Source organism: Episyrphus balteatus, chromosome 4 (assembly GCF_945859705.1).
Source record: "Episyrphus balteatus chromosome 4, idEpiBalt1.1, whole genome shotgun sequence".
Classification (NCBI taxonomy): Eukaryota; Metazoa; Arthropoda; class Insecta; order Diptera; family Syrphidae; genus Episyrphus; species Episyrphus balteatus.
Window position 1 is genome coordinate 13,906,170 of NC_079137.1, and position 11,061 is coordinate 13,917,230.

At 30.3% G+C, this 11,061-nt stretch overlaps 1 long non-coding RNA gene across 1 annotated transcript; it reads right to left on the minus strand.

The window, feature by feature from the left end:
* Window positions 1–10,117: 10,117 nt before the first annotated feature.
* LOC129917832 (uncharacterized) lies at window positions 10,118–10,739 on the minus strand. Its single transcript, XR_008772880.1, has 2 exons — window positions 10,506–10,739; window positions 10,118–10,373 (listed from the first exon to the last, which is right to left on the minus strand). It is a non-coding gene; the product is annotated as an uncharacterized LOC129917832 (long non-coding RNA).
* Window positions 10,740–11,061: the final 322 nt, after the last annotated feature.

The window sequence follows — 11,061 nt, forward strand, 5'->3', positions numbered from 1 at the left end:
TGAATAGCAACCCTCATAGTAAGTATATTGTATATATGTTCATATATGAGCACTTCATTGGTCAATTAAAAGAGCCTTTATCATTGTATCCAACATTCATTAAACAACTTATCCACTTGAATCTGATTCTAGAAGTGCAGCGAGTAGGTATAAAGAGAGCAAAACAAACGCATTAAAACGTCCATCTATGTTTTGTCGTTTGCCCATGAGCTCAGCCGAGATTTGCTCGCGCGCCTTCCGATTTTTTGTAATCATAAACTGGGTGTTTTTTTTTTATGACAAAATTTACTACATAACAACATAACTATACAAATACATCATACCTTAAACAACTTGAAGTTTATTTCGATGAACAAACTAGGTATTCAATAGAAATCTTTTCCCTCGTAAAAATAAAAATCTTTTCCCTTTTAAAATGTAATAATAGTAACGCCATCCACATTCTCGTTCTATATAGAACATATTAAAAATTTAAAAGGGTAGGTATTCTGAATGTTTTCACACGACGCGTCGTCGCCGAAAACTAATGAACCGATTTTAAAGTGTTTTTTTTTTTTTTTTTTTGTATTTAAAAGCTGGTGTTTCCAGTTCTGACATGCCACCCATGAGAAAACTTTATTATAAGTTTCGAGGGGTTGGATACGAAATCCCAATGAATAAAATCCCGTGTAACGAAATCCCGCCGCATGAAATCCCGAATAACGAAATCCCGCCGTTTCAGCACAGTGCACAGATATTTGTTTTCATAATGTCTAGTGGCTCAATTTGTTGGAAATCCACTATTTCCTACTATTTTTTGGTTTACAGAAGGCAGGAATATTGAAGGAATAAAAACATAAAGTTACCGAAAAAAACTGTCGAAAAATTAGGAACTAATGTTGGTGTTTATTGTAGTTTTACAATTTTGCTTAGACAATACAAACAATACACCCTTCATTGACCCCATGGCCCTTTACCACTACGAGGATCTAACCGTTGCGTTACTGAAAAATATTTGAAAAACTTTTGTTTAAATAAATACTACGCTAAATACTAATCTAATTACTAAATAGAAGTAGAAATAGTACTATTTGGAGGGATTTCGTTACCCAATACCCTCCCAGTTTCGGAGCCATAGAAAAATTGTTTTAGTCGGTGAAAGAGTGGTTTCCGAAGTGTCTCTTAATCATTAAATTTTTGGTAGGTACAGTTTCAAAATCATTTGGATTTAAATAAAGTCCTGAGTAAGTTCTTCATTGGGAGAAAATCAGAAAATACCTTTTTATTAAAATGAATATGTGGCATTCTTTCCTATCTAAAAGAAGGTGAATGAAATATGAGAATTCTTTAGTGACCACCCCTTTCTCAAAAGCGAAACTACAATATTATTTTCATAGTACCTATTTGACTTTTTTTTTAATCTTCTTCTTCCTTTTTCTCGGCGCTGTTATGATCTCGATGTCGAGGGGATCATAACTATCCCACGTTACTGCTTCACACTAGTGATCCGCTTGTGGGGTTCGCCGGGTTGACCTCAGAAATCGGCGGCAAGTCTCCCGGTTTTGTATTGTTCCATTTCTAAGGCCAACTGAATACTGGTGTTTTTGCATTTGCTTGTACCAGGAGTTTTTAGGCCTACCTTTCTTTTTATTTCGTGTTGGAACGTTGTATGATATTGCTTTTTTGACGGGGTTCTCAGGATCTCTCCTTTGAACATGGCAATACCAACTGAGTCGGTCGTGTTCAATTTTTTGGGAGATGGTGTTTTTAACATGAAGGCTTCCTCGGATCTTCGTACTTCTAATTCTATCAAGCTTTGTTACTCCTGCTGTCATACGAAGCATCTTCATCTCAGCTGCCGTTAACTTACTCTCATACTTTTTGTACATTGTCCAACATTGTGAACCGTATGTGAGTGCTGGACGCACAACTGCGGTGTAGAGCCTTCCTTTCAGCTTAGGGGGCATTTTTCGATCACAGAAGATAGCAGAATTTTCCCGCCACTTCATCCACCCTACGCTTACGCGATGATTGATATCGTCATCACAAGTACCTTCGATTTGACTTTTTTTTTTAATAATTTTTATAATATTATGCATTTAAATATTTAATATTTTTTTGGGCCAATTTTTCAATAGTCAGATAAACCTCAGATAGAGCTTATTCCTAGGATAATAAAAGTCTATTTTATATTGACATTTATTTTTTTGAAATTCTAACTGACGATTGAAAAATCAGGCCGTAATGATTTGATTTTGACACAAACAAATTAAATATAAGGAAATAATAAAACATCACTGAACCAAATCCTTACGTAAATACAACAAAAAATTCGTTGAGCCAACGAAAATTTAATTAATTTTCAGCCGATGAAAAATTTAATTGGCTCAACGAAATGGCTTTCATACGCTAATGAAGAACTTTATCAATTAACGAAAACTTTCGTTTTTTAATGAAATTTTTCATAAAAATTTTTAATCGAGAATTTATGAATTTTTACATCACGAAATTTTTTCATCAATTAACGTTAAATTTAATTAAAACTAACGAAGTTTTTCGTAAATTTTATGAATATTTAAATTAAATTACGAAAAAATATTCGTTAGCTAACGAAACTTTTCGTTGTACTAATTATTCTTTTAGTAGATTATACATACTTTATTTTCGTAAGCCTATGATTTTTTTTGTAGGTCTACCAAATTTTTGCGTAGGATTACGAAGTTTTTCGTCCATTTTTCTTCCCAAAATTTTTGAATAAAAACCTGAAATTCAAAAAAAGTGGAGCGGAGCGAAAATTTTTAACCATTTAAGAAAACAAAATTGTTATTTTAAATTTCAATTTTTAATCATGGGAGGGAATATTCTAAATTACATCGCATAAAAAAAAATTAAATTCAATACATTGAAAATTTTGAATAATATGTACATATGTATATAGTACCTATATTAATTAAATTTTCGTTACATTGAAAATTTTGAATAATATGTACATATGTATATAGTACCTATATGGTGAACTTTATCGTATCCGTTATTGTTTGGAACAGAATCCATCCAAAAGGATTAGGATGACATCTATGGAATCTGAAATAAAACAAAAACACAAAAATAAAGTTATAATATTTAAAGAGACAAAATTTTTTATATGTAAAACATAGGAAGCAATAATCGAATGTTACTTACTTTCCTCTATCTCATAGTTCATCCACTCTTCATCCACTTTGCTTGGAGAGCTTGGTCATGGTGACGCTCGTGGTTGGACTTTGAACAGCTGTAGAAGGATGTCTGGTTTTTGAAGTCCAATAAGTGGTCTTTTTCGATAGGAATTCCAATTGATTTCCTCCATTTTTTCGGCATATTATTTTGCTTCCGGTTGTTGAAGTGCAGGTAATGTGTCTCTTTTCATTGTTTTGAGAACGTTGTCGTGCACCTTTTTATATTTTTGAAAATATGAAAGAGAATCATAATTATAAGGAGTCAGTTTACAATTTACATATCTTACCTTTTTTTTTTTTTTTTTTTTTTTTTATAAAATGCTCGCGTAAAAGGCCCAAATTCTAGCTAAAAAAAAGTTATTTTAACTTCTCTTGCTCAACTTTTTGTGCGCTTCCTAATAAAAACACCTCTTATTTTCTTACACAATATTTTTTTATTTATTCTGCGTGATAAGTCTTCGCACTTTTGGAGTTTTCAAACTGTGACTTCGACTACCAGAGAAATGCACACAAGAAACGAAAGTAAAGCTCGCTCTGTTTCCATTTATTCATTAGTCTAGGTTTTTTTTTTTTTTTCGTTGGCACGTATTTATTTTCATAAACAGATGTATTTTTTCATAAGCCAATTCTTTATTTTCATAAAATGATGAAGATTTTCGTTAGTTAATGTTGAATTTTATAAGTTAATGAATTTTTTCGTTACATAATTAAAATCTTTATAAAGTAAGGAACACATTCTTATTTTTATTCTTTAAAATGAGTATGAAATTTTTCGTTAAGTGATGAATCTTTTCATTGAAATGGATTTTTGGGTGTATGAAAAGATTTTCGTATTTCGTACGAAAGTTATTATTTTCAGTGTAACATTTTGAAGCTCAGAGGGTTTAAAATGTAGAAAAGGAAAAAGCCACCTAAATCCAAATATTTTCGTTGCTTCGTTTTTAATCATACATCCACTGATATTTTGTTTTTGAAAGCCGTTGTTGTGTTCAATAAACAAAATTTAAAGGCCTGTGATCGCAAGATCTTCTGTTTTTATTATTTAGTTACCAAAAGATTATGTTTCGAACGTTGTTTATTTTTTTTTTTAAAGGTTCCACATACACCACAGTGACCCTGCCAGTTAATTTTAGACAAAAATCGAATTAAAAAACAACGACTTACTTACTAAACCGAGATTAACTTTATTCATGATAATAACACTCTTCTAGGGAGTAGAAGTCGGTTTTTATCTATATTTGTATACATAAAAACATGATGCTCTTATTACGAAAGTATTTATTTTTGCAATTTGAAGATTAAAATGATTCTCAAAATCTGAAATTCCTAGCCTTCATCCTTAGATAAATATCCAATATAAAATAACTTGTTTAAGACCTACACTAAATGATTCATAATGTTACAAGTATCGCAGATCTAAATACAGCACATTACATTACATGTTTGCTTAGGGTGTTCCGCAGATAAACGATGAACTTGAAATCTGAATATTTTTACATTAGTCTTTCTTTGTATGAAACATATTGCTGACCATATAAACATCGAGTGATAAACAACAAAATACACCCTACCCCTACCTAACGTATACGCAAAACGCAATATAATTGTTAATGAATTAGAATTAAGATAAACTAATTAGAACAAGTTCATTAGCCCAGATTATAAATGAATTTGCTTATTGCATTTGGCATGCGTCAAAGTTAAAATGCAATACTTAGCAATAATAAATATATGGACGCTGCACAATATATAACGCTTGCCAATTAATTACTTATTAGAGCGCGTTAAACGTCTATTGCTTTTTGCATATACAACACCCACCCACCACTTTATCACTACCGGTCAGCTGGCGCGACGCGGCCCGTTTACCTGACGTTCTATCAGTCAGTGTTTTTGTTTTTTTTTTTTTTTTTCAATCTGTCGCATATGTCAGCATAACTTGGATTCCGTATCTCTCTAACTTTGCATTTGTGTTTTATTCTGTTTTTCATTTTACTCATTTTACTACCTATTTAAGATTTATTCAATCTAACAAGTTACAGCCGCTTTAAACTGGTGCATATCGGTTAATCAAGACGCTCGGTGCGGTGCGTAGTTTTTGCTGCAAATGTGTTCTGTTCATGATTATATTTCTCTTAATTCTACGACAGAATAATGAATGGAAAAAAATGCCATGTTCTCTTTTGCATTACTTGCTGAGTGCTGCTAAAACTGCGCGATGTTGATGCATGAGAAGGTAACAATTAAATCCGCTTAATCAATCATAAACAAGAAAATTTGCATTGTATATTTGAATATATTTAAAGTTTTTTTTTGTAAATAAATAACAAATTCAAAAGAGGGTGGGATTAATTTAGTTGATATTATTAAATTTGTTTTCCTTTAACATGCATATCTACGGAAGAAAAAACAAATTCAAACAAAAATCAACAACGCTCAATGAACAAAAACAACAACAATAGAGCAACGAATCTGCGTTCTCAAATGGAAACATTCAAATTTTTTGTTATTCTACGACGTAACGTCTACATTGTTTGGAATTAATATTGCCACTGTGCTTAATAGTTTTTAGTGGCAAATTGGTTGGTTTGAAAGTTTTAAGTGGGAAACACTCTTATTTATATTTAAACAAATTCTCACTGCATATTATGAATTCAATTTTGGAATAGATTCTTATAAAAAAAGCTTTCATATTTTATGTATATCTAAAATAACTAATTAAATAAAGAAACAAAGATACAAGAGTTTTCGATTTAAGGTACTTATGTTTGCATAGTAACTCAGTCACAAAAAAAAAATCTGTTAGCTTGAAAAATCCTGGGAACTGTTGAAATTCAAATAACAAAAATTTACAGCTTCATCAAAAATAAAGTTGAAAGCTTTCCCGGTTAAAAACATTTTTGATCTAGAATTTTTAAATTTTCTAAAGCTGAACTGTGATCGCCTGAAGAGAGTTCATTATAATTCCAGCCCCAGCTCCTGCTTAATATCGCATCTTATCCAAATCACCCTGTATGATAAATACTAATGGGAATTATAGGTACTTTAGCAGAAGTGACTTCAAAAATGAACTGACAATCTTTTTAACAAGCATGCCTTCCCACCGAATTATCGTAGGCGACATGGCGCTTATACGATGTTTTTGTTAACAGAAAAATCATTATATTCTAGGGTGTCCATTTGGGACCTTACTAAAAAGAGAACATTTTACTCTTGAACCTTTAAAAAAAGAGGACTAAGAAGAAAAAAAAGAGAAAAAAAGAGAAAGCAATTGATAAGAAAAAGCAAAAACCAACGTAACATAAGCAGTACAAATTTCTAAACAGTTACTAAAAAGTAGTGGATCTAGGACACTGGATTATACTTATCAAACAGGCATTATGTTAAAAATGATCAAACATTTGTTTTTTTTTTTTTTTTTCGAAGAAAAACCCTATATTCTCAGTATTATTGTAAATCTTTTGAATGGATGTTTAACTTCTCTAGAGAAGTTAACTTTGGAATAACTTCACAACTCACAAGTCTCTTTTTTGGAATATTTGGTTTTAAAAAAAAACTTAACATAAACCCAAACCTCGCATCCACGCATTATCTATTCGTGAGTGGAGTCGAGGAGGGTACTAATTAGTATATTTTTGCATAATTATATTCTAAGTCGTCTGAATCAGCTTTTTTACGAGCCACAATTTATTTAAATTGTTGAAAAGTACCTAGATAAAAAAAATTGAAATACAAAAAATCGAGCTTAAAGACAATTAGAACAAACTGAGATCCGTGTAGAATATGAAATTATAAAATATAGGTATAGATCGAAAAAGAAAAACAGAACATCTCTTTTAAATCTAAATGCGATGAACACTTTACCTTAACTGTGAGTGGGCAGAGTTGAAACAAATTTTAAGATGGGAGACGTATACCTAATCGTAACAATCTTGAAAAACTATGGACCAAAATAAAAAAGGTACTACAAAGAAGACATTTAAAAAATAGAGAACAAAAAAAGAATTTTATGAAAAAAGAGAGTTTAAAAAAGATAAGAGTTGAAAAAGAGAACATGTTCTCTTTAAAAGAGATGTTCTGGAAACCCTATTATATTCTTTTGTTTTTAGACTTATTGGAGAGAATTTTGATGTGAATGTATTCTAGAACAATTGTTGATTATATTAACACCCATACTCAGTTGATAAAAATTAAAAAGAAAAACTAAACTCCTTTTTTTCGCTCTGAGAATGTCACAACTTGAACTTGTTTCGTTATTTAGTAAGCGATTTAACTGAAAGGGTCACTGTGACGTATGTGTAACTTTTTTTTATAAATTTTTAGTTTTTTTTCTCCAAACACTTAAAGACACTAAATTTCCTATTATTTGCTTTCTATACATTGTATTTTTTTTGGTTGTTGTTTTCACAATTATAATAAATGAATTTGTTTTATTTTCGACGCATTTTGGACTTTTTCCATCTACAAACGAAATGTTTCGCCCGAAGATGAACAAAGTCCGAAACGCATCGTATTAAAAACAAAAGTCATATATTAAAGTTGTGAAAATATCCCAATGCATTTTTGTGCATAGCTCTGCTTTAAAGAATGGTGAGGTGGATCAAGTTTTGGTTTAAGTTTTTTTTAGATAGACCTCTATCTATCCATGAAATAAAACTGTTCTGTTCTAATTTTGCACAATTATACTAAATAATATCTTATATTATGAGTAATATTGCATTACAAGATATTATGAGAAATACATAGGTATATTCTTGAATCATAAAAAATTCGAAAAGGAAATCCAATTTTTAGTACCTTCTTTATTACACTTTTTTCTAGATTTTTCAAAAACGGATCAAGTATTTTTTTTTTTGCAAATTTTGTCAGCACGTTCACGTTTATATGCAATGTTTAAATAATGTTGCATACCAAAAATTTTTAAAAGTGTTTTTATTGGAAAACTATTCGAATTAACAAAAAAATTAAAACACTTATGCAAATTTTTAGTATGCAACATTATTCGTTTCGAATTTTTTTGATAATATAACAAAATTCATAAAATTTTTGAATTGGCACTGTTTATTTATAAAAAATTTTTCAGCTTAAAATTAGAATGTTTTTTTTTTTTGTGAATTTTAAAGAATTTTAATTTTCTTAAAGAAATTTTACTAAAAATTTACTAGTAATAAAAGATTTTTCACAAATGGCAACCATAAAAGAAACAGTTATAAATCCATCTTTTTGGAAGAGTACATATTTGTTTGCTTGGAAAAAAAACTGGACGTTTTGATAGGACAAATAGACAAAGTCATACCATTCAACATTTCAATTGTAAATAGAACCGTAACACGAACTAATATACGGTATTAAAACAAAACAAGACTAATTCCCTGTCACGTTATAATCCTAAGATAAAATCCGAGAACACCCACGTGCATATTTAAACTTCGTTACAATTTAATATGTTTTAAGGTTTTACTTTTTGACCTTGCCAATGGCATTAAGCGTTAAAGCGCACACAAATCGTGTGGAAACTTATCAACAAACACAAAAAAGGCTTTGATTGATGTTATAGCACGCAATATGATGACAACAGGATGCTTTTGACATCCTCTCTTAACTTACCGGCAGATATGGCATGATACTCGTACATTTATTATAAATCGCCACTGCCGCCATCGCCACCGCAAAGCGTTCAAATTCGAATTATGTACGTACGAATGTGGGCGGAAGTGACAAAGAGAAGCACTTTCGTTTTTGTGCTACTCGGTTTTTTATAATTTTTTGTTTTGTATATATAGAATATGTTTGTCATTATTATTGAACTAAGCAAAAGATGTACTCGTAGCAATTAATAGTAATTAGGTGTATAAGGTTTTTTTTGATACAAATACAGTTATAGAATCAAATAAAACAGATATAGACCATAAAGTGAGCGAAAGAGTGCGGCGCATAGAGCTTTCATGTTTTTCATTAATTGGCATTGAAGCCAATAATTGTTTATATTGTTACGGTATACAGCTGTACTGCATGTCCCACTAATTCCAGAAATCCAAAGCACAAAACGCAAGCTAGTGACCACTGGTTATAGCTAGATGAATAAAAATGACAAGGATTTTATTTTAAGCCTTTGCTAACTCGAACAAAATTCTTATTGTCATCGAATAATTTGGTGTTTTCATTCATTAAATCGATAAACAGGGTGATGTTGATTTCGATTTGAAATTGATTCGACAATTTTGTTTTTATGGACGTACTTAAGAGATGTAGTTACCATCATATCTGTACATAAATATATAAAAATCATGTTTCCTAGCCAAGTGGAATCTTTACTTGGTACTTTAAAAAGTATTTCTGTTAGTGTTTCGAAGTCAAATTCAAATTTTTTACTTAACAACTACCTACCAAATTATTTTCAATTTAATATTAAGGTTCTTTTGTTCGATGAATATTGTTTCAATTCGAGTCGTAAATAATATTTATGCATTGTTGTTTCTTTTTACTTGCTCTACTATAGGGCAAGTATTGGTTTCATGTCAAATAAAAATTGAGGTTTTAATCAAAACCAATATAACGATGATGGAGAATTTCGAAAAAGTGGGTAACGCAATTCCGCATTTCCTAAAAGGGTTGACGGATTTTCTTCAAATTTGGTACAGATGATTTTTATGTGCTTAGAAAGTGTACCTCCCGCATACAAATATTTCAATATAAACAAAATATCTTGAAAACAGCTCTTACAATTTTGATTAAACTTTGCAGACGTAATATTTAAAGCGATTGCAAATTGCAATAAAACTGCATTTTTATTTTTTCCAAAAAAAGTCAAATAAATTTTTTTTTTTTCATGTCAAATGTCGGCTCTTCCCCAATATTATTTTTTATTTTTTAAATTTATATAGAGCCAGCTCTTAAAATCTGCAAGTAAACTAACAGAAAAGTGCTTTGAGCTGCAAGAGCAAGTACATGCGACCCAGTCGTACATTTTATTTATAACTCTTCCCATTTTGATTGTTTTTAAAGACAATTTTTCATTAAATGACCGATTTTTAAAGTTGTTTGAAATCTTTCCAAGAAAACTAATGTAATTAAAATTCCATCAGTTGAAATTTAAGTTGGCATCTTTTTTAACAGTTTTGTTTTTGTTGATATTTAGTGTATTTGGGCTCAGAGCTCCTATTCCGGTTCTATGATAAACTGAAATGATAAATTTATCACAATTAAATTTAAATTGTGAAAAGTTTTTTCACTGAATCACAGAACCAGAATTGCTTAAAAAGCACGCTGGTTCCTTTTCAGGAGCTCCAATTTGTGAGATATTCTAATCACCTTTTGGGGCAGCTTCATGCTATTGTTTTGGTTTTTCTTATATATCACATTCATTTTTAAAGTTTTACTGGAAAAAATTATAAGAAATATAAAGTCTTTCGTAAAATGAAAAAAAAATAAATAAAAATAATTTTTCAAAAGTTTTTTTTTACGATAACGAGAAGTGCTCAATAATTTTAAAGATCTGCCAGTGAGTGAGTGATTAATTCACAGTAAGTTATAGTTTTTGTAAGTTTTGAAACCTAGCATAGGGTATCATATGATAGAAACTACTCAAGCTAAGTGACTGAACAAGTGAATTTTATTGGATAAGCTCAACAAATGTTATAAGTTTGAAATTTTTGGATTTTTTGGTATAGAATTCAGATGGATATCGAAAATGGCCTGAGTTGGATCCTAAAAAAAGTTATGGAACAAATCGAAAGCAATGAATTTTAGGTTTGTCCAAATATGACAATTAAACGAATCTATGAAACATACATTCGAATTCTTGAAATGACAGCTGAGCGTGGTCAAATATAATATATTTGGAATCGATTCTTTAACAGCAAAATCA